Source organism: Rhinoderma darwinii, unplaced genomic scaffold (genome assembly GCF_050947455.1).
Source record: "Rhinoderma darwinii isolate aRhiDar2 unplaced genomic scaffold, aRhiDar2.hap1 Scaffold_4177, whole genome shotgun sequence".
Classification (NCBI taxonomy): Eukaryota; Metazoa; Chordata; class Amphibia; order Anura; family Rhinodermatidae; genus Rhinoderma; species Rhinoderma darwinii.
The window spans coordinates 1-21,110 of record NW_027463735.1 but is presented as its reverse complement, the minus strand read 5'-3'; the positions used below and the strand labels follow the sequence as shown (position 1 = coordinate 21,110).

The 21,110-nt window shown below is 41.9% G+C and overlaps 80 pseudogenes; all 80 read left to right on the top strand.

Annotated features, from left to right (window-relative positions):
• The first annotated feature begins 194 nt into the window (after positions 1–194).
• On the top strand, positions 195–313 carry LOC142709651 (5S ribosomal RNA; annotated as a pseudogene).
• Positions 314–566: 253 nt separating this feature from the next.
• LOC142709830 (5S ribosomal RNA) lies at positions 567–685 on the top strand (annotated as a pseudogene).
• A 67-nt stretch (positions 686–752) lies between these two features.
• On the top strand, positions 753–871 carry LOC142709633 (5S ribosomal RNA; annotated as a pseudogene).
• Positions 872–938: 67 nt separating this feature from the next.
• On the top strand, positions 939–1,057 carry LOC142709913 (5S ribosomal RNA; annotated as a pseudogene).
• A 253-nt stretch (positions 1,058–1,310) lies between these two features.
• LOC142709713 (5S ribosomal RNA) lies at positions 1,311–1,429 on the top strand (annotated as a pseudogene).
• A 253-nt stretch (positions 1,430–1,682) lies between these two features.
• Positions 1,683–1,801, top strand: LOC142709829 (5S ribosomal RNA; annotated as a pseudogene).
• A 64-nt stretch (positions 1,802–1,865) lies between these two features.
• On the top strand, positions 1,866–1,984 carry LOC142709950 (5S ribosomal RNA; annotated as a pseudogene).
• A 67-nt stretch (positions 1,985–2,051) lies between these two features.
• LOC142709945 (5S ribosomal RNA) lies at positions 2,052–2,170 on the top strand (annotated as a pseudogene).
• Positions 2,171–2,237: 67 nt separating this feature from the next.
• LOC142709782 (5S ribosomal RNA) lies at positions 2,238–2,356 on the top strand (annotated as a pseudogene).
• Positions 2,357–2,423: 67 nt separating this feature from the next.
• LOC142709747 (5S ribosomal RNA) lies at positions 2,424–2,542 on the top strand (annotated as a pseudogene).
• A 67-nt stretch (positions 2,543–2,609) lies between these two features.
• LOC142709756 (5S ribosomal RNA) lies at positions 2,610–2,728 on the top strand (annotated as a pseudogene).
• Positions 2,729–2,981: 253 nt separating this feature from the next.
• LOC142709639 (5S ribosomal RNA) lies at positions 2,982–3,100 on the top strand (annotated as a pseudogene).
• Positions 3,101–3,167: 67 nt separating this feature from the next.
• On the top strand, positions 3,168–3,286 carry LOC142709835 (5S ribosomal RNA; annotated as a pseudogene).
• A 439-nt stretch (positions 3,287–3,725) lies between these two features.
• LOC142709827 (5S ribosomal RNA) lies at positions 3,726–3,844 on the top strand (annotated as a pseudogene).
• Positions 3,845–4,097: 253 nt separating this feature from the next.
• Positions 4,098–4,216, top strand: LOC142709894 (5S ribosomal RNA; annotated as a pseudogene).
• Positions 4,217–4,469: 253 nt separating this feature from the next.
• On the top strand, positions 4,470–4,588 carry LOC142709930 (5S ribosomal RNA; annotated as a pseudogene).
• A 253-nt stretch (positions 4,589–4,841) lies between these two features.
• LOC142709638 (5S ribosomal RNA) lies at positions 4,842–4,960 on the top strand (annotated as a pseudogene).
• A 67-nt stretch (positions 4,961–5,027) lies between these two features.
• Positions 5,028–5,146, top strand: LOC142709929 (5S ribosomal RNA; annotated as a pseudogene).
• A 253-nt stretch (positions 5,147–5,399) lies between these two features.
• LOC142709807 (5S ribosomal RNA) lies at positions 5,400–5,518 on the top strand (annotated as a pseudogene).
• A 253-nt stretch (positions 5,519–5,771) lies between these two features.
• LOC142709893 (5S ribosomal RNA) lies at positions 5,772–5,890 on the top strand (annotated as a pseudogene).
• Positions 5,891–6,143: 253 nt separating this feature from the next.
• LOC142709928 (5S ribosomal RNA) lies at positions 6,144–6,262 on the top strand (annotated as a pseudogene).
• A 253-nt stretch (positions 6,263–6,515) lies between these two features.
• Positions 6,516–6,634, top strand: LOC142709818 (5S ribosomal RNA; annotated as a pseudogene).
• A 67-nt stretch (positions 6,635–6,701) lies between these two features.
• Positions 6,702–6,820, top strand: LOC142709823 (5S ribosomal RNA; annotated as a pseudogene).
• A 439-nt stretch (positions 6,821–7,259) lies between these two features.
• LOC142709826 (5S ribosomal RNA) lies at positions 7,260–7,378 on the top strand (annotated as a pseudogene).
• A 253-nt stretch (positions 7,379–7,631) lies between these two features.
• LOC142709892 (5S ribosomal RNA) lies at positions 7,632–7,750 on the top strand (annotated as a pseudogene).
• Positions 7,751–8,003: 253 nt separating this feature from the next.
• Positions 8,004–8,122, top strand: LOC142709927 (5S ribosomal RNA; annotated as a pseudogene).
• Positions 8,123–8,189: 67 nt separating this feature from the next.
• On the top strand, positions 8,190–8,308 carry LOC142709815 (5S ribosomal RNA; annotated as a pseudogene).
• Positions 8,309–8,375: 67 nt separating this feature from the next.
• Positions 8,376–8,494, top strand: LOC142709779 (5S ribosomal RNA; annotated as a pseudogene).
• A 67-nt stretch (positions 8,495–8,561) lies between these two features.
• Positions 8,562–8,680, top strand: LOC142709797 (5S ribosomal RNA; annotated as a pseudogene).
• Positions 8,681–8,747: 67 nt separating this feature from the next.
• LOC142709761 (5S ribosomal RNA) lies at positions 8,748–8,866 on the top strand (annotated as a pseudogene).
• Positions 8,867–8,933: 67 nt separating this feature from the next.
• LOC142709812 (5S ribosomal RNA) lies at positions 8,934–9,052 on the top strand (annotated as a pseudogene).
• A 67-nt stretch (positions 9,053–9,119) lies between these two features.
• LOC142709953 (5S ribosomal RNA) lies at positions 9,120–9,238 on the top strand (annotated as a pseudogene).
• Positions 9,239–9,305: 67 nt separating this feature from the next.
• Positions 9,306–9,424, top strand: LOC142709781 (5S ribosomal RNA; annotated as a pseudogene).
• A 253-nt stretch (positions 9,425–9,677) lies between these two features.
• LOC142709848 (5S ribosomal RNA) lies at positions 9,678–9,796 on the top strand (annotated as a pseudogene).
• Positions 9,797–10,049: 253 nt separating this feature from the next.
• LOC142709736 (5S ribosomal RNA) lies at positions 10,050–10,168 on the top strand (annotated as a pseudogene).
• A 67-nt stretch (positions 10,169–10,235) lies between these two features.
• On the top strand, positions 10,236–10,354 carry LOC142709873 (5S ribosomal RNA; annotated as a pseudogene).
• A 67-nt stretch (positions 10,355–10,421) lies between these two features.
• LOC142709649 (5S ribosomal RNA) lies at positions 10,422–10,540 on the top strand (annotated as a pseudogene).
• Positions 10,541–10,793: 253 nt separating this feature from the next.
• LOC142709814 (5S ribosomal RNA) lies at positions 10,794–10,912 on the top strand (annotated as a pseudogene).
• A 67-nt stretch (positions 10,913–10,979) lies between these two features.
• Positions 10,980–11,098, top strand: LOC142709778 (5S ribosomal RNA; annotated as a pseudogene).
• Positions 11,099–11,165: 67 nt separating this feature from the next.
• Positions 11,166–11,284, top strand: LOC142709796 (5S ribosomal RNA; annotated as a pseudogene).
• A 67-nt stretch (positions 11,285–11,351) lies between these two features.
• LOC142709763 (5S ribosomal RNA) lies at positions 11,352–11,470 on the top strand (annotated as a pseudogene).
• Positions 11,471–11,537: 67 nt separating this feature from the next.
• On the top strand, positions 11,538–11,656 carry LOC142709809 (5S ribosomal RNA; annotated as a pseudogene).
• A 67-nt stretch (positions 11,657–11,723) lies between these two features.
• LOC142709941 (5S ribosomal RNA) lies at positions 11,724–11,842 on the top strand (annotated as a pseudogene).
• Positions 11,843–11,909: 67 nt separating this feature from the next.
• On the top strand, positions 11,910–12,028 carry LOC142709780 (5S ribosomal RNA; annotated as a pseudogene).
• Positions 12,029–12,467: 439 nt separating this feature from the next.
• Positions 12,468–12,586, top strand: LOC142709738 (5S ribosomal RNA; annotated as a pseudogene).
• A 67-nt stretch (positions 12,587–12,653) lies between these two features.
• On the top strand, positions 12,654–12,772 carry LOC142709871 (5S ribosomal RNA; annotated as a pseudogene).
• A 67-nt stretch (positions 12,773–12,839) lies between these two features.
• On the top strand, positions 12,840–12,958 carry LOC142709802 (5S ribosomal RNA; annotated as a pseudogene).
• Positions 12,959–13,211: 253 nt separating this feature from the next.
• On the top strand, positions 13,212–13,330 carry LOC142709851 (5S ribosomal RNA; annotated as a pseudogene).
• Positions 13,331–13,397: 67 nt separating this feature from the next.
• LOC142709764 (5S ribosomal RNA) lies at positions 13,398–13,516 on the top strand (annotated as a pseudogene).
• Positions 13,517–13,583: 67 nt separating this feature from the next.
• On the top strand, positions 13,584–13,702 carry LOC142709660 (5S ribosomal RNA; annotated as a pseudogene).
• A 67-nt stretch (positions 13,703–13,769) lies between these two features.
• Positions 13,770–13,888, top strand: LOC142709811 (5S ribosomal RNA; annotated as a pseudogene).
• Positions 13,889–14,141: 253 nt separating this feature from the next.
• LOC142709952 (5S ribosomal RNA) lies at positions 14,142–14,260 on the top strand (annotated as a pseudogene).
• A 253-nt stretch (positions 14,261–14,513) lies between these two features.
• On the top strand, positions 14,514–14,632 carry LOC142709680 (5S ribosomal RNA; annotated as a pseudogene).
• Positions 14,633–14,699: 67 nt separating this feature from the next.
• On the top strand, positions 14,700–14,818 carry LOC142709798 (5S ribosomal RNA; annotated as a pseudogene).
• A 67-nt stretch (positions 14,819–14,885) lies between these two features.
• Positions 14,886–15,004, top strand: LOC142709805 (5S ribosomal RNA; annotated as a pseudogene).
• Positions 15,005–15,269: 265 nt separating this feature from the next.
• LOC142709724 (5S ribosomal RNA) lies at positions 15,270–15,388 on the top strand (annotated as a pseudogene).
• A 67-nt stretch (positions 15,389–15,455) lies between these two features.
• Positions 15,456–15,574, top strand: LOC142709956 (5S ribosomal RNA; annotated as a pseudogene).
• Positions 15,575–15,827: 253 nt separating this feature from the next.
• LOC142709686 (5S ribosomal RNA) lies at positions 15,828–15,946 on the top strand (annotated as a pseudogene).
• Positions 15,947–16,013: 67 nt separating this feature from the next.
• LOC142709699 (5S ribosomal RNA) lies at positions 16,014–16,132 on the top strand (annotated as a pseudogene).
• Positions 16,133–16,199: 67 nt separating this feature from the next.
• LOC142709813 (5S ribosomal RNA) lies at positions 16,200–16,318 on the top strand (annotated as a pseudogene).
• Positions 16,319–16,385: 67 nt separating this feature from the next.
• LOC142709911 (5S ribosomal RNA) lies at positions 16,386–16,504 on the top strand (annotated as a pseudogene).
• A 67-nt stretch (positions 16,505–16,571) lies between these two features.
• Positions 16,572–16,690, top strand: LOC142709662 (5S ribosomal RNA; annotated as a pseudogene).
• Positions 16,691–16,757: 67 nt separating this feature from the next.
• Positions 16,758–16,876, top strand: LOC142709876 (5S ribosomal RNA; annotated as a pseudogene).
• A 67-nt stretch (positions 16,877–16,943) lies between these two features.
• On the top strand, positions 16,944–17,062 carry LOC142709730 (5S ribosomal RNA; annotated as a pseudogene).
• A 67-nt stretch (positions 17,063–17,129) lies between these two features.
• Positions 17,130–17,248, top strand: LOC142709664 (5S ribosomal RNA; annotated as a pseudogene).
• A 67-nt stretch (positions 17,249–17,315) lies between these two features.
• LOC142709743 (5S ribosomal RNA) lies at positions 17,316–17,434 on the top strand (annotated as a pseudogene).
• A 253-nt stretch (positions 17,435–17,687) lies between these two features.
• LOC142709679 (5S ribosomal RNA) lies at positions 17,688–17,806 on the top strand (annotated as a pseudogene).
• A 67-nt stretch (positions 17,807–17,873) lies between these two features.
• LOC142709817 (5S ribosomal RNA) lies at positions 17,874–17,992 on the top strand (annotated as a pseudogene).
• Positions 17,993–18,059: 67 nt separating this feature from the next.
• LOC142709652 (5S ribosomal RNA) lies at positions 18,060–18,178 on the top strand (annotated as a pseudogene).
• Positions 18,179–18,245: 67 nt separating this feature from the next.
• LOC142709742 (5S ribosomal RNA) lies at positions 18,246–18,364 on the top strand (annotated as a pseudogene).
• A 253-nt stretch (positions 18,365–18,617) lies between these two features.
• On the top strand, positions 18,618–18,736 carry LOC142709661 (5S ribosomal RNA; annotated as a pseudogene).
• Positions 18,737–18,803: 67 nt separating this feature from the next.
• LOC142709637 (5S ribosomal RNA) lies at positions 18,804–18,922 on the top strand (annotated as a pseudogene).
• Positions 18,923–18,989: 67 nt separating this feature from the next.
• LOC142709698 (5S ribosomal RNA) lies at positions 18,990–19,108 on the top strand (annotated as a pseudogene).
• A 67-nt stretch (positions 19,109–19,175) lies between these two features.
• On the top strand, positions 19,176–19,294 carry LOC142709636 (5S ribosomal RNA; annotated as a pseudogene).
• A 67-nt stretch (positions 19,295–19,361) lies between these two features.
• LOC142709671 (5S ribosomal RNA) lies at positions 19,362–19,480 on the top strand (annotated as a pseudogene).
• A 67-nt stretch (positions 19,481–19,547) lies between these two features.
• LOC142709865 (5S ribosomal RNA) lies at positions 19,548–19,666 on the top strand (annotated as a pseudogene).
• A 67-nt stretch (positions 19,667–19,733) lies between these two features.
• On the top strand, positions 19,734–19,852 carry LOC142709786 (5S ribosomal RNA; annotated as a pseudogene).
• A 253-nt stretch (positions 19,853–20,105) lies between these two features.
• LOC142709710 (5S ribosomal RNA) lies at positions 20,106–20,224 on the top strand (annotated as a pseudogene).
• Positions 20,225–20,477: 253 nt separating this feature from the next.
• On the top strand, positions 20,478–20,596 carry LOC142709800 (5S ribosomal RNA; annotated as a pseudogene).
• Positions 20,597–20,663: 67 nt separating this feature from the next.
• Positions 20,664–20,782, top strand: LOC142709752 (5S ribosomal RNA; annotated as a pseudogene).
• The last annotated feature ends 328 nt before the right edge of the window (positions 20,783–21,110 follow it).

The following is a 21,110-nucleotide window of genomic DNA, read 5'->3' as shown; positions in this document are numbered from 1 at the left end:
AAAGCCTTTAATGTCAATGGCCATTCTAAGCTGAATGTCCTCTCGTCAGTTCGCAGAAGTTACACAGCTTAAGGCCTCGCTAGTACCAGTGTGGGAGACTGTCTGGGAATCCGTGGTGCGGTTAACTTTTTATTATGTTGTTTAGATTTTGTTTCACAATAGATTAAATAGGACTATGGATTAAGGCTTGTAATGTCAATGGCCATTCTAAGCTGAATGTTCCTGCTCTCGTCAGATCGCAGAAGTTACACAGCTTAAGGCCTCGCTAGTACCAGTGTGGGAGACTGTCTGGGAATCTGTGGTGCGGTTGACTTTTTATTATGTCGTTTAGATTTTGTTTCACAATAGATTAAATAGGACTATGGATTAAAGCATTTAACGTCAATGGCCATTCTAAGCTGAATGTGCCTGCTCTCGTCAGATCGCAGAAGTTGCACAGCTAAAGGCCTCGCTAGTACCTGTGTGGGAGACTGGCTGGGAATCCGTGGAGCGGTTGAATTTTTATTATGTCGTTTCGATTTTGTTTCACAATCGATTAAAAAGGACTATGGATTAAAGCATTTAATGTCAATGGCCATTCTAAGCTGAATGTGCCTGCTCTCGTCAGATCGCAGAAGTTACACAGCTTAAGGCCTCGCTAGTACCAGTGTGGGAGACTGTCTGGGAATCCGTGGTGCGGCTGCCTTTTTATTATGTCATTTAGATTTTGTTTCACAATAGATTAAATAGGACTATGGATTAAAGTTTTTGATGTCAATGGCCATTCTAAGCTGAATGTACCTGCTCTCGTCAGATCGCAGAAGTTACACAGCTTAAGGCCTCGCTAGTACCAGTGTGGGAGACTGTCTGGGAATCCGTGGTGCGGTTGACTTTTTATTATGTCGTTTATATTTTGTTTCACAATCGATTAAAAAGGACTATGGATTAAAGCATTTAATGTCAATGGCAATTCTAAGCTGAATGTGCCTCCTCTCGTCAGATCGCAGAAGTTACACAGCTTAAGGCCTCGCTAGTACCAGTGTGGGAGACTGTCTGGGAATCCGTGGTGCGGTTGACTTTTTATTATGTCGTTTAGATTTTGTTTAACAATCGATTAAAAAGGACTATGGATTAAAGCATTTAACGTCAATGGCCATTCTAAGCTGAATGTGCCTGCTCTCGTTAGATCGCAGAAATTACACAGCTTAACGCCTCGCTAGTACCAGTGTGGAAGACTGTCTGGGAATCTGTGGTGCGGTTGACTTTTTATTATGTCGTTTAGATTTTGTTTCACAATAGATTAAATAGGACTATGGATTAAAGCATTTAACGTCAATGGCCATTCTAAGCTGAATGTACCTGCTCTCGTCAGATCGCAGAAGTTACACAGCTTAAGGCCTCGCTAGTACCAGTGTGGGAGACTGTCTGGGAATCCGTGGTGCGGTAGACTTTTTATTATGTCGTTTAGATTTTGTTTCACAATCGATTAAAAAGGACTATGGATTAAAGCATTTAATGTCAATGGCAATTCTAAGCTGAATGTGCCTGCTCTCGTTAGATCGCAGAAGTTACACAGCTTAAGCCCTCGCTAGTACCAGTGTGGGAAACTGTCTGGGAATCCGTGGTGCGGTTGAATTTTTATTATGTCGTTTAGATTTTGTTTCACAATCGATTAAAAAGGACTATGGATTAAAGCATTTAATGGCAATGGCCATTCTAAGCTGAATGTCCCTGCTCTCGTCAGATCGCAGAAGTTACACAGCTTAAGGCCTTGCTAGTACCAGTGTGGGAGACTGTCTGGGAATCCGTGGTGCGGTTGACTTTTTATTATGTTTAGATTTTGTTTCACAATCGATTAAAAAGGACTATGGATTAAAGCATTTAATGTCAATGGCCATTCTAAGCTGAATGTGCCTGCTCTCGTCAGACCGCAGAAGTTACACAGCTTAAGGCCTCGCTAGTACCAGTGTGGGAGACTGTCTGGGAATACGTGGTGCGGTTGACTTTTTATTATGTTGTTTAGATTTTGTTTCACAATAAATTAAATAGGACTATGGATTAAAGCATTTAACGTCAATGGCCATACTAAGCTGAATGTGCTTGCTCTCGTCAGAACGCAGAAGTTACATAGCTTAAGGCCTCGCTAGTACCAGAGTGGGAGACTGTCTGGGAATCCGTGGTGCGGTTGACTTTTTATTATGTTGTTTAGATTTTGTTTCACAATAGATTAAATAGGACTATGGATTAAGGCTTTTAATGTCAATGGCCATTCTCAGCTGAATGTGCCTGCTCTCGTCAGATCGCAGAAGTTACACAGCTTAAGGCCTCGCTAGTACCAGTGTGGGAGACTGTCTGGGAATCCGTGGTGCGGTTGAATTTTTATTATGTCGTTTAGATTTTGTTTCACAATCGATTAAAAAGGACTATGGATTAAAGCATTTAACGTCAATGGTCATTCTAAGCTGAATGTCCCTGCTCTCGTCAGATCGCAGAAATTACACAGCTTAAGGCCTCGCTAGTACCAGTGTGGGAGACTGTCTGGGAATCAGTGGTGCGGTTGACTTTTTATTATGTTGTTTAGATTTTGTTTCACAATAGATTAAATAGGACTATGGATTAAGGTTTTTGATGTCAATGGCCATTCTAAGCTGAATGTACCTGCTCTCGTCAGATCGCAGAAGTTACACAGCTTAAGGCCTCGCTAGTACCAGTGTGGGAGACTGTCTGGGAATCCGTGGTGCGGTTGACTTTTTATTATGTCGTTTAGATTTTGTTTCACAATAGATTAAATAGGACTATGGATTAAAGAATTTAACGTCAATGGCCATTCTAAGCTGAATGTGCCTGCTCTCGTCAGAACGCATTAGTTACATAGCTTAAGGCCTCGCTAGTACCAGTGTGGGAGACTGTCTGGGAATCCGTGGTGCGGTTGAATTTTTATTATGCCGTTTAGATTTTGTTTCACAATCGATTAAAAAGGACTATGGATTAAAGCATTTAATGTCAATGGCCATTCTAAGCTGAATGTCCCTGCTCTCGTCAGATCGCAGAAGTTACACAGCTTAAGGCCTCGCTAGTACCAGTGTGGGAGACTGTCTGGGAATCCGTGGTGCGGTTGACTTTTTATTATGTCGTTTAGATTTTGTTTCACAATCGATTAAAAAGGACTATGGATTAAAGCATTTAATGTCAATGGCCATTCTAAGCTGAATGTGCCTGCTCTCGTCAGATCGCAGAAGTTACACAGCTTAAGGCCTCGCTAGTACCAGTGTGGGAGACTGTCTGGGAATCCGTGGTGCGGTTGACTTTTTATTATGTCGTTTAGATTTTGTTTCACAATAGATTAAATAGGACTATGGATTAAAGCATTTAACGTCAATGGCCATTCTAAGCTGAATGTGCCTGCTCTCGTCAGATCGCAGAAGTTGCACAGCTTAAGGCCTCGCTAGTACCAGTGTGGGAGACTGTCTGGGAATCCGTGGAGCGGTTGAATTTCTATTATGTCGTTTCGATTTTGTTTCACAATCGATTAAAAAGGACTATGGATTAAAGCATTTAATGTCAATGGCCATTCTAAGCTGAATGTCCCTGCTCTCGTCAGATCGCAGAAGTTACACAGCTTAAGGCCTCGCTATTACCAGTGTTGGAGACTGTCTGGTAATCCGTGGTGCGGTTGACTTTTTATTATGTCGTTTAGATTTTGTTTCACAATCGATTAAAAAGGACTATGGATTAAAGCATTTAATGTCAATGGCCATTCTAAGCTGAATGTGCCTGCTCTCTTCAGATCGCAGAAGTTACACAGCTTAAGGCCTCGCTAGTACCAGTGTGGGAGACTGTCTGGGAATGCGTGGTGCGGCTGACTTTTTATTATGTCATTTAGATTTTGTTTCACAATAGATTAAATAGGACTATGGATTAACGCATTTAACGTCAATGGCCATTCTAAGCTGAATGTGCCTGCTCTCGTCAGAACGCAGCAGTTACATAGTTTAAGGTTTCGCTAGTACCAGTGTGGGAGACTGGTTGGGAATCCGTGGTGCGGTTGAATTTTTATTATGTCGTTTAGATTTTGTTTCACAATCGATTAAAAAGGACTATGGATTAAAGCGTTTAATGTCAATGGCCATTCTCAGCTGAATGTGCCTGCCCTCGTCAGATCGCAGAAGTTACACAGCTTAAGGTCTCGCTAGTACCAGTGTGGGAGACTGTCTGGGAATCCGTGGTGCGGTTGACTTCTTATTATGTCGTTTAGATTTTGTTTAACAATCGATTAAAAAGGACTATGGATTAAAGCATTTAATGTCAATGGCCATTCGAAGCTGAATGTGCCTGCTCTCGTTAGATCGCAGAAGTTACACAGCTTAACGCCTCGCTAGTACCAGTGTGGGAGACTGTCTGGGAATCCGTGGTGCGGTTGACTTTTTATTATGTCGTTTAGATTTTGTTTCACAATCGATTAAAAAGGACTATGGATTAAAGCATTTAATGTCAATGTCCATTCTAAACTGAATGTGCCTGCTTTCGTCAGATCGCAGAAGTTACACAGCTTAAGGCCTCGCTAGTACCAGTGTGGGAGACTGTCTGGGAATCCGTGGTGCGGTTGACTTTTTATTATGTCGTTTAGATTTTGTTTCACAATAGATTAAATAGGACTATGGATTAAAGAATTTAACGTCAATGGCCATTCTAAGCTGAATGTGCCTGCTCTCGTCAGAACGCATTAGTTACATAGCTTAAGGCCTCGCTAGTACCAGTGTGGGAGACTGTCTGGGAATCCGTGGTGCGGTTGAATTTTTATTATGCCGTTTAGATTTTGTTTCACAATCGATTAAAAAGGACTATGGATTAAAGCATTTAATGTCAATGGCCATTCTAAGCTGAATGTCCCTGCTCTCGTCAGATCGCAGAAGTTACACAGCTTAAGGCCTCGCTAGTACCAGTGTGGGAGACTGTCTGGGAATCCGTGGTGCGGTTGACTTTTTATTATGTCGTTTAGATTTTGTTTCACAATCGATTAAAAAGGACTATGGATTAAAGCATTTAATGTCAATGTCCATTCTAAACTGAATGTGCCTGCTTTCGTCAGATCGCAGAAGTTACACAGCTTAAGGCCTCGCTAGTACCAGTGTGGGAGACTGTCTGGGAATCCGTGGTGCGGTTGACTTTTTATTATGTCGTTTAGATTTTGTTTCACAATAGATTAAATAGGACTATGGATTAAAGAATTTAACGTCAATGGCCATTCTAAGCTGAATGTGCCTGCTCTCGTCAGAACGCATTAGTTACATAGCTTAAGGCCTCGCTAGTACCAGTGTGGGAGACTGTCTGGGAATCCGTGGTGCGGTTGAATTTTTATTATGCCGTTTAGATTTTGTTTCACAATCGATTAAAAAGGACTATGGATTAAAGCATTTAATGTCAATGGCCATTCTAAGCTGAATGTCCCTGCTCTCGTCAGATCGCAGAAGTTACACAGCTTAAGGCCTCGCTAGTACCAGTGTGGGAGACTGTCTGGGAATGCGTGGTGCGGCTGACTTTTTATTATGTCATTTAGATTTTGTTTCACAATAGATTAAATAGGACTATGGATTAACGCATTTAACGTCAATGGCCATTCTAAGCTGAATGTGCCTGCTCTCGTCAGAACGCAGCAGTTACATAGTTTAAGGTTTCGCTAGTACCAGTGTGGGAGACTGGTTGGGAATCCGTGGTGCGGTTGAATTTTTATTATGTCGTTTAGATTTTGTTTCACAATCGATTAAAAAGGACTATGGATTAAAGCGTTTAATGTCAATGGCCATTCTCAGCTGAATGTGCCTGCCCTCGTCAGATCGCAGAAGTTACACAGCTTAAGGTCTCGCTAGTACCAGTGTGGGAGACTGTCTGGGAATCCGTGGTGCGGTTGACTTCTTATTATGTCGTTTAGATTTTGTTTAACAATCGATTAAAAAGGACTATGGATTAAAGCATTTAATGTCAATGGCCATTCGAAGCTGAATGTGCCTGCTCTCGTTAGATCGCAGAAGTTACACAGCTTAACGCCTCGCTAGTACCAGTGTGGGAGACTGTCTGGGAATCCGTGGTGCGGTTGACTTTTTATTATGTCGTTTAGATTTTGTTTCACAATCGATTAAAAAGGACTATGGATTAAAGCATTTAATGTCAATGTCCATTCTAAACTGAATGTGCCTGCTTTCGTCAGATCGCAGAAGTTACACAGCTTAAGGCCTCGCTAGTACCAGTGTGGGAGACTGTCTGGGAATCCGTGGTGCGGTTGACTTTTTATTATGTCGTTTAGATTTTGTTTCACAATAGATTAAATAGGACTATGGATTAAAGAATTTAACGTCAATGGCCATTCTAAGCTGAATGTGCCTGCTCTCGTCAGAACGCATTAGTTACATAGCTTAAGGCCTCGCTAGTACCAGTGTGGGAGACTGGCTGGGAATCCGTGGTGCGGTTGAATTTTTATTATGCCGTTTAGATTTTGTTTCACAATCGATTAAAAAGGACTATGGATTAAAGCATTTAATGTCAATGCCCATTCTAAGCTGAATGTCCCTGCTCTCGTCAGATCGCAGAAGTTACACAGCTTAAGGCCTCGCTAGTACCAGTGTGGGAGACTGTCTGGGAATCCGTGGTGCGGTTGACTTTTTATTATGTCGTTTAGATTTTGTTTCACAATCGATTAAAAAGGACTATGGATTAAAGCATTTAATGTCAATGGCCATTCTAAGCTGAATGTGCCTGCTCTCGTCAGATCGCAGAAGTTACACAGCTTAAGGCCTCGCTAGTACCAGTGTGGGAGACTGTCTGGGAATCCGTGGTGCGGTTGACTTTTTATTATGTCGTTTAGATTTTGTTTCACAATAGATTAAATAGGACTATGGATTAAAGCATTTAACGTCAATGGCCATTCTAAGCTGAATGTGCCTGCTCTCGTCAGATCGCAGAAGTTGCACAGCTTAAGGCCTCGCTAGTACCAGTGTGGGAGACTGTCTGGGAATCCGTGGAGCGGTTGAATTTCTATTATGTCGTTTCGATTTTGTTTCACAATCGATTAAAAAGGACTATGGATTAAAGCATTTAATGTCAATGGCCATTCTAAGCTGAATGTCCCTGCTCTCGTCAGATCGCAGAAGTTACACAGCTTAAGGCCTCGCTATTACCAGTGTTGGAGACTGTCTGGTAATCCGTGGTGCGGTTGACTTTTTATTATGTCGTTTAGATTTTGTTTCACAATCGATTAAAAAGGACTATGGATTAAAGCATTTAATGTCAATGGCCATTCTAAGCTGAATGTGCCTGCTCTCTTCAGATCGCAGAAGTTACACAGCTTAAGGCCTCGCTAGTACCAGTGTGGGAGACTGTCTGGGAATGCGTGGTGCGGCTGACTTTTTATTATGTCATTTAGATTTTGTTTCACAATAGATTAAATAGGACTATGGATTAACGCATTTAACGTCAATGGCCATTCTAAGCTGAATGTTCCTGCTCTCGTCAGAACGCAGCAGTTACATAGTTTAAGGTTTCGCTAGTACCAGTGTGGGAGACTGGTTGGGAATCCGTGGTGCGGTTGAATTTTTATTATGTCGTTTAGATTTTGTTTCACAATCGATTAAAAAGGACTATGGATTAAAGCGTTTAATGTCAATGGCCATTCTCAGCTGAATGTGCCTGCCCTCGTCAGATCGCAGAAGTTACACAGCTTAAGGTCTCGCTAGTACCAGTGTGGGAGACTGTCTGGGAATCCGTGGTGCGGTTGACTTCTTATTATGTCGTTTAGATTTTGTTTAACAATCGATTAAAAAGGACTATGGATTAAAGCATTTAATGTCAATGGCCATTCGAAGCTGAATGTGCCTGCTCTCGTTAGATCGCAGAAGTTACACAGCTTAACGCCTCGCTAGTACCAGTGTGGGAGACTGTCTGGGAATCCGTGGTGCGGTTGACTTTTTATTATGTCGTTTAGATTTTGTTTCACAATCGATTAAAAAGGACTATGGATTAAAGCATTTAATGTCAATGTCCATTCTAAACTGAATGTGCCTGCTTTCGTCAGATCGCAGAAGTTACACAGCTTAAGGCCTCGCTAGTACCAGTGTGGGAGACTGTCTGGGAATCCGTGGTGCGGTTGACTTTTTATTATGTCGTTTAGATTTTGTTTCACAATAGATTAAATAGGACTATGGATTAAAGCATTTAACGTCAATGGCCATTCTAAGCTGAATGTGCCTGTTCTCGTCAGATCGCAGAAGTTACACAGCTTAAGGCCTTGCTAGTACCCGTGTGGGAGACTGTCTGGGAATCCATGGTGCGGTTGCCTTTTTATTATGTCGTTTAGATTTTGTTTCACAATAGATTAAATAGGACTATGGATTAAAGCATTTAACGTCAATGGCCATTCTAAGCTGAATGTGCCTGCTCTCGTCAGATCGCAGAAGTTACCCAGCTTAAGGCCTCGCTAGTACCAGTGTGGGAGACTGTCTGGGAATCCGTGGTGCGGTTGAATTTTTATTATGTCGTTTAGATTTTGTTTCACAATCGATTAAAAAGGACTATGGATTAAAGCATTTAATGTCAATGGCCATTCTAAGCTGAATGTCCCTGCTCTCGTCAGATCGCAGAAGTTACACAGCTTAAGGCCTCGCTAGTACCAGTGTGGGAGACTGTCTGGGAATCCGTGGTGCGGATGACTTTTTATTATGTCGTTTAGATTTTGTTTCACAATCGATTAAAAAGTACTATGGATTAAAGCATTTAATGTCAATGGCCATTCTAAGCTGAATGTGCCTGCTCTCGTCAGATCGCAGAAGTTACACAGCTTAAGGCCTCGCTTGTACCAGTGTGGGAGACTGTCTGGGAATCCGTGGTGCGGTTGCCTGTTTATTATGTCGTTTAGATTTTGTTTCACAATCGATTAAAAAGGACTATGGATTAAAGCATTTAATGTCAATGGCCATTCTAAGCTGAATGTGCCTGCTCTCGTCAGATCGCAGAAGTTACACAGCTTAAGGCCTCGCTAGTAACAATGTGGGAGACTGTCTGGGAATCCGTGGTGCGGTTGACTTTTTATTATGTCGTTTAGATTTTGTTTCACAATAGATTAAATAGGACTATGGATTAAAGCATTTAAAGTCAATGGCCATTCTAAGCTGAATGTGCCTGCTCTCGTCAGAACGCAGAAGTTACATAGCTTAAGGCCTCGCTAGTACCAGTGTGGGAGACCGTCTGGGAATCCGTGGTGCGGTTGACTTTTTATTATGTTGTTTAGATTTTGTTTCACAATAGATTAAATAGGACTATGGATTAAGGCTTTTAATGTCAATGGCCATTCTCAGCTGAATGTGCCTGCTCTCGTCAGATTGCAGAAGTTACACAGCTTAAGGCCTCGCTAGTACCAGTGTGGGAGACTGTCTGGGAATCCGTGGTGCGGTTGACTTTTTATTATGTCGTTTAGATTTTGTTTAACAATCGATTAAAAAGGACTATGGATTAAAGCATTTAATGTCAATGGCCATTCTAAGCTGAATGTGCCTGCTCTCGTTAGATCGCAGAAATTACACAGCTTAACGCCTCGCTAGTACCAGTGTGGAAGACTGTCTGGGAATCTGTGGTGCGGTTGACTTTTTATTATGTCGTTTAGATTTTGTTTCACAATAGATTAAATAGGACTATGGATTAAAGCATTTAACGTCAATGGCCATTCTAAGCTGAATGTGCCTGCTCTCGTCAGATTGCAGAAGTTACACAGCTTAAGGCCTCGCTAGTACCAGTGTGGGAGACTGTCTGGGAATCCGTGGTGCGGTTGAATTTTTATTATGCCGTTTAGATTTTGTTTCACAATCGATTAAAAAGGACTATGGATTAAAGCATTTAATGTCAATGGCCATTCTAATCTGAATGTCCCTGCTCTTGTCAGATCGCAGAAGTTACACAGCTTAAGGCCTCGCTAGTACCCGTGTGGGAGACTGTCTGGGAATCCGTGGTGTGGTTGACTTTTTATTATGTCGTTTAGATTTTGTTTCACAATCGATTAAAAAGGACTATGGATTAAAGCATTTAATGTCAATGGCCATTCTAAGCTGAATGTGCCTGCTCTCGTCAGATCGCAGAAATGACACAGCTTAAGGCCTCGCTAGTACCAGTGTGGGAGACTGTCTGGGAATCCGTGGTGCAGTTGCCTTTTTATTATGTCGTTTAGATTTTGTTTCACAATAGATTAAATAGGACTATGGATTAAAGCATTTAACGTCAATAGCCATTCTAAGCTGAATGTGCCTGCTCTCGAACGAACGCAGAGGTTACACAGCTTAAGGCCTCGCTAGTACCAGTGTGGGAGACTGTCTGGGAATCCGTGGTGCGGTTGACTTTTTATTATGTTGTTTAGATTTTGTTTCACAATAGATTAAATAGGACTATGGATTAAGGCTTTTAATGTCAATGGCCATTCTCAGCTGAATGTGCCTGCTCTCGTCAGATCGCAGAAGTTACACAGCTTAAGGCCTCGCTAGTACCAGTGTGGGAGACTGTCTGGGAATCCGTGGTGCGGTTGACTTTTTATTATGTCGTTTAGATTTTGTTTCACAATCGATTAAAAAGGACTATGGATTAAAGCATTTAATGTCAATGTCCATTCTAAACTGAATGTGCCTGCTTTCGTCAGATCGCAGAAGTTACACAGCTTAAGGCCTCGCTAGTACCAGTGTGGGAGACTGTCTGGGAATCCGTGGTGCGTTTGACTTTTTATTATGTCGTTTAGATTTTGTTTCACAATAGATTAAATAGGACTATGGATTAAAGCATTTAACGTCAATGGCCATTCTAAGCTGAATGTGCCTGTTCTCGTCAGATCGCAGAAGTTACACAGCTTAAGGCCTTGCTAGTACCCGTGTGGGAGACTGTCTGGGAATCCATGGTGCGGTTGCCTTTTTATTATGTCGTTTAGATTTTGTTTCACAATAGATTAAATAGGACTATGGATTAAAGCATTTAACGTCAATGGCCATTCTAAGCTGAATGTGCCTGCTCTCGTCAGATCGCAGAAGTTACCCAGCTTAAGGCCTCGCTAGTACCAGTGTGGGAGACTGTCTGGGAATCCGTGGTGCGGTTGAATTTTTATTATGTCGTTTAGATTTTGTTTCACAATCGATTAAAAAGGACTATGGATTAAAGCATTTAATGTCAATGGCCATTCTAAGCTGAATGTCCCTGCTCTCGTCAGATCGCAGAAGTTACACAGCTTAAGGCCTCGCTAGTACCAGTGTGGGAGACTGTCTGGGAATCCGTGGTGCGGATGACTTTTTATTATGTCGTTTAGATTTTGTTTCACAATCGATTAAAAAGTACTATGGATTAAAGCATTTAATGTCAATGGCCATTCTAAGCTGAATGTGCCTGCTCTCGTCAGATCGCAGAAGTTACACAGCTTAAGGCCTCGCTTGTACCAGTGTGGGAGACTGTCTGGGAATCCGTGGTGCGGTTGCCTGTTTATTATGTCGTTTAGATTTTGTTTCACAATCGATTAAAAAGGACTATGGATTAAAGCATTTAATGTCAATGGCCATTCTAAGCTGAATGTGCCTGCTCTCGTCAGATCGCAGAAGTTACACAGCTTAAGGCCTCGCTAGTAACAATGTGGGAGACTGTCTGGGAATCCGTGGTGCGGTTGACTTTTTATTATGTCGTTTAGATTTTGTTTCACAATAGATTAAATAGGACTATGGATTAATGCATTTAATGTCAATGGCCATTCTAAGCTGAATGTGCCTGCTCTCGTCAGAACGCAGAAGTTACATAGCTTAAGGCCTCGCTAGTACCAGTGTGGGAGACCGTCTGGGAATCCGTGGTGCGGTTGACTTTTTATTATGTTGTTTAGATTTTGTTTCACAATAGATTAAATAGGACTATGGATTAAGGCTTTTAATGTCAATGGCCATTCTCAGCTGAATGTGCCTGCTCTCGTCAGATTGCAGAAGTTACACAGCTTAAGGCCTCGCTAGTACCAGTGTGGGAGACTGTCTGGGAATCCGTGGTGCGGTTGACTTTTTATTATGTCGTTTAGATTTTGTTTAACAATCGATTAAAAAGGACTATGGATTAAAGCATTTAATGTCAATGGCCATTCTAAGCTGAATGTGCCTGCTCTCGTTAGATCGCAGAAATTACACAGCTTAACGCCTCGCTAGTACCAGTGTGGAAGACTGTCTGGGAATCTGTGGTGCGGTTGAATTTTTATTATGCCGTTTAGATTTTGTTTCACAATCGATTAAAAAGGACTATGGATTAAAGCATTTAATGTCAATGGCCATTCTAATCTGAATGTCCCTGCTCTTGTCAGATCGCAGAAGTTACACAGCTTAAGGCCTCGCTAGTACCCGTGTGGGAGACTGTCTGGGAATCCGTGGTGTGGTTGACTTTTTATTATGTCGTTTAGATTTTGTTTCACAATCGATTAAAAAGGACTATGGATTAAAGCATTTAATGTCAATGGCCATTCTAAGCTGAATGTGCCTGCTCTCGTCAGATCGCAGAAATGACACAGCTTAAGGCCTCGCTAGTACCAGTGTGGGAGACTGTCTGGGAATCCGTGGTGCAGTTGCCTTTTTATTATGTCGTTTAGATTTTGTTTCACAATAGATTAAATAGGACTATGGATTAAAGCATTTAACGTCAATAGCCATTCTAAGCTGAATGTGCCTGCTCTCGAACGAACGCAGAGGTTACACAGCTTAAGGCCTCGCTAGTACCAGTGTGGGAGACTGTCTGGGAATCCGTGGTGCGGTTGACTTTTTATTATGTTGTTTAGATTTTGTTTCACAATAGATTAAATAGGACTATGGATTAAGGCTTTTAATGTCAATGGCCATTCTCAGCTGAATGTGCCTGCTCTTGTCAGATCGCAGAAGTTACACAGCTTAAGGCCTCGCTAGTACCAGTGTGGGAGACTGTCTGGGAATCCGTGGTGCGGTTGACTTTTTATTATGTCGTTTAGATTTTGTTTAACAATCGATTAAAAAGGACTATGGATTAAAGCATTTAATGTCAATGGCCATTCTAAGCTGAATGTGCCTGCTCTCGTTAGATCGCAGAAATTACACAGCTTAACGCCTCGCTAGTACCAGTGTGGAAGACTGTCTGGGAATCTGTGGTGCGGTTGACTTTTTATTATGTCGTTTAGATTTTGTTTCACAATAGATTAAATAGGACTATGGATTAAAGCATTTAACGTCAATGGCCATTCTAAGCTGAATGTGCCTGCTCTCGTCAGATCGCAGAGGTTACACAGCTTAAGGCCTCGCTAGTACCAGTGTGGGAGACTGTCTGGGAATCCGTGGTGCGGTTGAATTTTTATTATGCCGTTTAGATTTTGTTTCACAATCAATTAAAAAGGACTATGGATTAAAGCATTTAATGTCAATGGCCATTCTAAGCTGAATGTCCCTGCTCTCGTCAGATCGCAGAAGTTACACAGCTTAAGGCCTCGCTAGTACCCGTGTGGGAGACTGTCTGGGAATCCGTGGTGTGGTTGACTTTTTATTATGTCGTTTAGATTTTGTTTCACAATCGATTAAAAAGGACTATGGATTAAAGCATTTAATGTCAATGGCCATTCTAAGCTGAATGTGCCTGCTCTCGTCAGATCGCAGAAGTTACACAGCTTAAGGCCTCGCTAGTACCAGTGTGGGAGACTGTCTGGGAATCCGTGGTGTGGTTGACTTTTTATTATGTCGTTTAGATTTTGTTTCACAATCGATTAAAAAGGACTATGGATTAAAGCATTTAATGTCAATGGCCATTCTAAGCTGAATGTGCCTGCTCTCGTCAGATCGCAGAAGTTACACAGCTTAAGGCCTCGCTAGTACCAGTGTGGGAGACTGTCTGGGAATCCGTGGTGCGGTTGACTTTTTATTATGTCGTTTAGATTTTGTTTCACAATAGATTAAATAGGACTATGGATTAAAGCATTTAACGTCAATGGCCATTCTAAGCTGAATGTGCCTGCTCTCGTCAGATCGCAGAAGTTGCACAGCTTAAGGCCTCGCTAGTACCAGTGTGGGAGACTGTCTGGGAATCCGTGGAGTGGTTGAATTTTTATTATGTTGTTTCGATTTTGTTTCACAATCGATTAAAAAGGACTATGGATTAAAGCATTTAATGTCAATGGCCATTCTAAGCTGAATGTCCCTGCTCTCGTCAGATCGCAGAAGTTACACAGCTTAAGGCCTCGCTAGTACCAGTGTGGGAGACTGTCTGGGAATTCGTGGTGCGGTTGACTTATTATTATGTCGTTTAGATTTTGTTTCACAATCGATTTAAAAGGACTATGGATTAAAGCATTTAATGTCAATGGCCATTCTAAGCTGAATGTGCCTTCTCTCATTAGATCGCAGAAGTTACACAGCTTAACGCCTCGCTAGTACCAGTGTGGGAGACTGTCTGGGAATCCGTGGTGCGGTTGACTTTTTATTATGTCGTTTAGATTTTGTTTCACAATCGATTAAAAAGGACTATGGATTAAAGCATTTAATGTCAATGGCCATTCTAAGCTGAATGTGCCTGCTCTCGTCAGATCGCAGAAGTTACACAGCTTAAGGCCTCGCTAGTACCAGTGTGGGAGATTGTCTGGGAATCCGTGGTGCGGTTGACTTTTTATTATGTCGTTTAGATTTTGTTTCACAATCGATTAAAAAGGACTATGGATTAAAGCATTTAATGTCAATGGCCATTCTAAGCTGAATGTGCCTGCTCTCGTCAGATCGCAGAAGTTACACAGCTTAAGGCCTCGCTAGTACCAGTGTGGGAGACTGTCTGGGAATCCGTGGTGCGGTTGACTTTTTATTTTGTCGTTTAGATTTTGTTTCACAATAGATTAAATAGGACTATGGATTAAAGCATTTAACGTCAATGGCCATTCTAAGCTGAATGTGCCTGCTCTCGTCAGAATGCAGAAGTTACACAGCTTAAGGCCTCGCTAGTACCAGTGTGGGAGACTGTCTGGGAATCCGTGGTGCGGTTGAATTTTTATTATGTCGTTTAGATTTTGTTTCACAATCGATTAAAAAGGACTATGGATTAAAGCATTTAATGTCAATGGCCATTCTAAGCTGAATGTCCCTGCTCTCGTCAGATCGCAGAAGTTACACAGCTTAAGGCCTCGCTAGTACCAGTGTGGGAGACTGTCTGGGAGACTGTCTGGGAATCCGTTGTGCGGTTGACTATTTATTATGTTGTTTAGATTTTGTTTCACAATAGATTAAATAGGACTATGGATTAAAGCTTTTAATGTCAATGGCCATTCTAAGCGGAATGTGCCTGCTCTCGTCAGATCGCAGAAGTTACACAGCTTAAGGCCTCGCTAGTACCAGTGTGGGAGACTGTCTGGGAATCCGTGGTGCGGTTGACTTTTTATTATGTCGTTTAGATTTTGTTTCACAATCGATTAAAAAGGACTATGGATTAAAGCATTTAATGTCAATGGCCATTCTAAGCTGAATGTGCCTGCTCTCGTTAGATCGCAGAAGTTACACAGCTTAAGGCCTCGCTAGTACCAGTGTGGGAGACTGTCTGGGAATCCGTGGTGCGGTTGACTTTTTATTATGTTGTTTAGATTTTGTTTCACAATAGATTAAATAGGACTATGGATTAAGTCTTTTAACGTCAATGGCCATTCTAAGCTGAATGTGCCTGCTCTCGTCAGATTGCAGAAGCTACAAAGCTTAAGGCCTTGCTCGTACCAGTGTGGGAGACTGTCTGGGAATCCTTGGTGCGGTTGACTTTTTATTATGTAGTTTAGATTTTGTTTCACAATCGATTAAAAAGGACTATGGATTAAAGCATTTAATGTCAATGGCCATTCTAAGCTGAATGTCCCTGCTCTCGTCAGATCGCAGAAGTTACACAGCTTAAGGCCTCGCTAGTACCAGTGTGGGAGACTGTCTGGGAATCCGTGGTGCGGTTGATTTTTTATTATGTCGTTTAGATTTTCTTTCACAATCGATTAAAAAGGACTATGGATTAAAGCATTTAATGTCAATGGCCATTCTAAGCTGAATGTGCCTGCTCTCGTCAGATCGCAGAAGTTACACAGCTTAAGGCCTCGCTAGTACCAGTGTGGGAGACTGTCTGGGAATCCGTGGTGCGGTTGAATTTTTATTATGTCGTTTAGATTTTGTTTCACAATCGATTAAAAAGGACTATGGATTAAAGCATTTAATGTCAATGGCCATTCTAAGCTGAATGTCCCTGCTCTCGTCAGATCGCAGAAGTTACACAGCTTAAGGCCTCGCTAGTACCAGTTTGGGAGACTGTCTGGAAATCCGTGGTGCGGTTGACTTTTTATTATGTCGTTTAGATTTTGTTTCACAATAGATTAAATAGGACTATGGATTAAAGCATGTAACGTCAATGGCCATTCTAAGCTGAATGTGCCCGCTCTCGTCAGGTCGCAGAAGTTACACAGCTTAAGGCCTCGCTGGTACCAGTGTGGGAGACTGTCTGGGAATCCGTGGTGCGGTTGACTTTTTATTATGTTGTTTAGATTTTGTTTCACAATAGATTAAATAGGACTATGGATTAAAGCATTTAACGTCAATGGCCATTCTAAGCTGAATGTGCCTGCTCTCGTCAGAACGCAGAAGTTACACAGCTTAAGGCCTCGCTAGTACCAGTGTGGGAGACTGTCTGGGAATCCGTGGTGCGGTTGAATTTTTATTATGTCGTTTAGATTTTGTTTCACAATCGATTAAAAAGGACTATGGATTAAAGCATTTAAGGTCAATGGCCATTCTAAGCTGAATGTGCCTGCTCTCGTCAGATCGCAGAAGTTACACAGCTTAAGCCCTCGCTAGTACCAGTGTGGGAGACTGTCTGGGAATCCGTGGTGCGGTTGAATTTTTATTATGTCGTTTAGATTTTGTTTCACAATCGATTAAAAAGGACTATGGATTAAAGCATTTAAGGTCAATGGCCATTCTAAGCTGAATGTGCCTGCTCTCGTCAGATCGCAGAAGTTACACAGCTTAAGGCCTCGCTAGTACCAGTGTGGGAGACTGTCTGGGAATCCATGGTGCGGTTGACTTTTTATTATGTCATTTAGATTTTGTTTCACAATAGATTAAATAGGACTATGGATTAAAGCATTTACCGTCAATGGCCATTCTAAGCTGAATGTGCCTGCTCTCGTCAGAACGCAGAAGTTACACAGCTTAAGGCCTCGCTAGTACCAGTGTGGGAGACTGTCTGGGAATCCGTGGTGCGGTTGACTTTTTATTATGTCGTTTAGATTTTGTTTCACAATCGATTAAAAAGGACTATGGATTAAAGCATTTAATGTCAATGGCCATTCTAAGCTGAATGTGCCTGCTCTCGTCAGATCGCAGAAGTTACACAGCTTAAGCCCTCGCTAGTACCAGTGTGGGAGACTGTCTGGGAATCCGTGGTGCGGTTGACTTTTTATTATGTCGTTTAGATTTTGTTTCACAATCGATTAAAAAGGACTATGGATTAAAGCATTTAAGGTCAATGGCCATTCTAAGCTGAATGTCCCTGCTCTTGTCAGATCGCAGAAGTTACACAGCTTAAGGCCTCGCTAGTACCAGTGTGGGAGACTGTCTTGGAATCCATGGTGCGGTTGACTTTTTATTATGTCGTTTAGATTTTGTTTCACAATAGATTAAATAGGACTATGGATTAAAGCATTTACTGTCAATGGCCATTCTAAGCTGAATGTGCCTGCTCTCGTCAGAACGCAGAAGTTACACAGCTTAAGGCCTCGCTAGTACCAGTGTGGGCGACTGTCTGGGAATCCGTGGTGCGGTTGAATTGTTATTATGTCGTTTAGATTTTGTTTCACAATCAATTAAAAAGGACTATGGATTAAAACATTTAAGGTCAATGGCCATTCTAAGCTGAATGTGCCTGCTCTCGTCAGATCGCAGAAGTTACACAGCTTAAGGCCTCGCTAGTACCAGTGTGGGAGACTGAGTGGGAATCCATGGTGCGGTTGACTTTTTATTATGTCATTTAGATTTTGTTTCACAATAGATTAAATAGGACTATGGATTAAAGCATTTACCGTCAATGGCCATTCTAAGCTGAATGTGCCTGCTCTCGTCAGAACGCAGAAGTTACACAGCTTAAGGCCTCGCTAGTACCAGTGTGGGAGACTGTCTGGGAATCCGTGGTGCGGTTGACTTTTTATTTTGTCGTTTAGATTTTGTTTCACAATCGATTAAAAAGGACTATGGATTAAAGCATTTAATGTCAATGGCCATTCTAAGCTGAATGTGCCTGCTCTCGTCAGATCGCAGAAGTTACACAGCTTAAGCCCTCGCTAGTACCAGTGTGGGAGACTGTCTGGGAATCCGTGGTGCGGTTGACTTTTTATTATGTCGTTTAGATTTTGTTTCACAATCGATTAAAAAGGACTATGGATTAAAGCATTTAAGGTCAATGGCCATTCTAAGCTGAATGTCCCTGCTCTTGTCAGATCGCAGAAGTTACACAGCTTAAGGCCTCGCTAGTACCAGTGTGGGAGACTGTCTTGGAATCCATGGTGCGGTTGACTTTTTATTATGTCGTTTAGATTTTGTTTCACAATAGATTAAATAGGACTATGGATTAAAGCATTTACTGTCAATGGCCATTCTAAGCTGAATGTGCCTGCTCTCGTCAGAACGCAGAAGTTACACAGCTTAAGGCCTCGCTAGTACCAGTGTGGGAGACTGTCTGGGAATCCGTGGTGCGGTTGAATTGTTATTATGTCGTTTAGATTTTGTTTCACAATCGATTAAAAAGGACTATGGATTAAAACATTTAATGTCAATGGCCATTCTAAGCTGAATGTCCCTGCTCTCGTCAGATCGCAGAAGTTACACAGCTTAAGGCCTCGCTAGTACCAGTGTGGGAGACTGTCTGGGAATCCGTGGTGCGGTTGACTTTTTATTATGTCGTTTAGATTTTGTTTCACAATTGATTAAATAGGACTATCGATTAAAGCATTTAACGTCAATGGCCATTCTAAGCTGAATGTGCCTGCTCTCGTCAGATCGCAGAAGTTACACAGCTTAAGGCCTCGCTAGTACCAGTGTGGGAGACTGTCTGGGAATCCGTGGTGCGGTTGAATTTTTATTATGTCGTTTAGATTTTGTTTCACAATCGATTAAAAAGGACTATGGATTAAAGCATTTAATGTCAATGGCCATTCTAAGCTGAATGTCCCTGCTCTCGTCAGATCGCAGAAGTTACACAGCTTAAGGCCTCGCTAGTACCAGTGTGGGAGACTGTCTGGGAATCCGTGGTGCGGTTGACTTTTTATTATGTCGTTTAGATTTTGTTTCACAATCGATTAAAAAGGACTATGGATTAAAGCATTTAATGTCAATGGCCATTCTAAGCTGAATGTGCCTGCTCTCGTCAGATCGCAGAAGTTACGCAGCTTAAGGCCTCGCTAGTACCAGTGTGGGAGACTGTCTGGGAATCCATGGTGCGGTTGACTTTTTATTATGTCGTTTAGATTTTGTTTCACAATCGATTAAAAAGGACTATGGATTAAAGCATTTAAGTTCAATGGCCATTCTAAGCTGAATGTGCCTGCTCTCGTCAGATCGCAGAAGTTACACAGCTTAAGGCCTCGCTAGTACCAGTGTGGGAGACTGTCTGGGAATCCGTGGTGCGGGTGACTTTTTATTATGTCGTTTAGATTTTGTTTCACAATAGATTAAATAGGACTATGGATTAAAGCATTTAACGTCAATGGCCATTCTAAGCTGAATGTGCCTGCTCTCGTCAGATCGCAGAAGTTACACAGCTTAAGGCCTCGCTAGTACCAGTGTGGGAGACTGTCTGGGAATCCGTGGTGCGGTTGACTTTTTATTATGTCGTTTAGATTTTGTTTCAAAATCGATTAAAAAGGACTATGGATTAAAGCATTTAATGTCAATGGCCATTCTAAGCTGAATGTGTCTGCTCTTGTCAGATCGCAGAAGTTACACAGCTTAAGGCCTCGCTAGTACAAGTGTGGGAGACTGTCTGGGAATCCGTTGTGTGGTTGACTTTTTATTATGTTGTTTAGATTTTGTTTCACAATAGATTAAATAGGACTATGGATTAAGGCTTTTAATGTCAATGGCCATTCTAAGCTGAACGTGCCTGCTCTCGTCAGATCGCAGAAGTTACACAGCTTAAGGCCTCGCTAGTACCAGTGTGGGAGACTGTCTGTGAATCCGTGGTGCGGTTGACTTTTTATTATGTCGTTTAGATTTTGTTTCACAATCGATTAAAAAGGACTATGGATTAAAGCATTTAATGTCAATGGCCATTCTAAGCTGAATGTGCCTGCTCTCGTTAGATCGCGGAAGTTACACAGCTTAACGCCTCGCTAGTACCAGTGTGGGAGACTGTCTGTGAATCCGTGGTGCGGTTGACTTTTTATTATGTCGTTTAGATTTTGTTTCACAATAGATTAAATAGGACTATGGATTAAAGCATTTATCGTCAATGGCCATTCTAAGCTGAATGTGCCTGCTCTCGTCAGATCGCAGAAGTTACACAGCTTAAGGCCTCGCTAGTACCAGTGTGGGAGACTGTCTGGGAATCCGTGGTGTGGTTGAATTTTTATTATGTCGTTTAGATTTTGTTTCACAATCGATAAAAAAGGACTATGGATTAAAGCATTTAATGTCAATGACCATTCTAAGCTGAATGTCCCTGCTCTCGTCAGATCGCAGAAGTTACACAGCTTAAGGCCTCGCTAGTACCAGTGTGGGAGACTGTCTGGGAATCCGTGGTGCGGTTGACTTTTTATTATGTTGTTTAGATTTTGTTTCACAATAGATTAAATAGGACTATGGATTAAGTCTTTTAATGTCAATGGCCATTCTAAGCTGAATGTGCCTGCTCTCGTCAGATTGCACAAGTTACAAAGCTTAAGGCCTTGCTAGTACCAGTGTGGGAGACGGTCTGGGAATCCTTGGTGCGGTTGACTTTTTATTATGTCGTTTAGATTTTGTTTCACAATCGATTAAAAAGGACTATGGATTAAAGCATTTAATGTCAATGGCCATTCTAAGCTGAATGTGCCTGCTCTCGTTAGATCGCAGAAGTTACACAGCTTAACGCCTCGCTAG